At 47.5% G+C, this 621-nt stretch overlaps 1 non-coding gene across 1 annotated transcript in view; it reads left to right on the top strand.

The window, feature by feature from the left end:
* LOC140751435 (small subunit ribosomal RNA) overlaps positions 1 to 621 on the top strand; it is a 1,903-nt gene continuing 1,282 nt past the window's right edge. The window contains exon 1 of the ribosomal RNA XR_012103344.1: positions 1 to 621. This exon is cut by the window's right edge and continues 1,282 nt beyond it. This is a non-coding gene — a ribosomal RNA (small subunit ribosomal RNA).

The raw sequence follows: 621 nt of genomic DNA on the forward strand, positions 1-621 counted from the left end.
TCCCTGGTTGATCCTGCCAGTAGTTATATGCTTGTCTCAAAGATTAAGCCATGCATGTCTCAGTGCAAGCCGTATTAAGGCGATACCGCGAATGGCTCAATATATCAGTTTTGGTTCCTTAGATCTTACTCAGTTACTTGGATAACTGTGGTAATTCTAGAGCTAATACATGCAATCAGAACTCTGACCAGTGATGGGATGAGTGCTTTTATTAGATCAAAACCAATCGACGGAGGGCCTCGCGTCCGAAGTCGTTAATTTTGATGAATCTGGATAACTTTTGCCGATCGCATGGTCCAGTACCGGCGACGCATCTTTCAAATGTCTGCCTTATCAACTTTCGATGGTAGTTTCTGCGACTACCATGGTTGTCACGGGTAACGGGGAATCAGGGTTCGATTCCGGAGAGGGAGCCTGAGAAACGGCTACCACATCCAAGGAAGGCAGCAGGCGCGCAAATTACCCACTCCCGGCACGGGGAGGTAGTGACGAAAAATAACGATACGGGACTCTTACGAGGCCTCGTAATCGGAATGAGTACACTTTAAATATTTTAACGAGGAACAATTGGAGGGCAAGTCTGGTGCCAGCAGCCGCGGTAATTCCAGCTCCAATAGCGTA

Source organism: Epargyreus clarus, unplaced genomic scaffold (genome assembly GCF_041222505.1).
Source record: "Epargyreus clarus isolate Ecla_fem2 unplaced genomic scaffold, WU_Ecla_fem_2.2 ptg000022l, whole genome shotgun sequence".
Taxonomy (NCBI): Eukaryota; Metazoa; Arthropoda; class Insecta; order Lepidoptera; family Hesperiidae; genus Epargyreus; species Epargyreus clarus.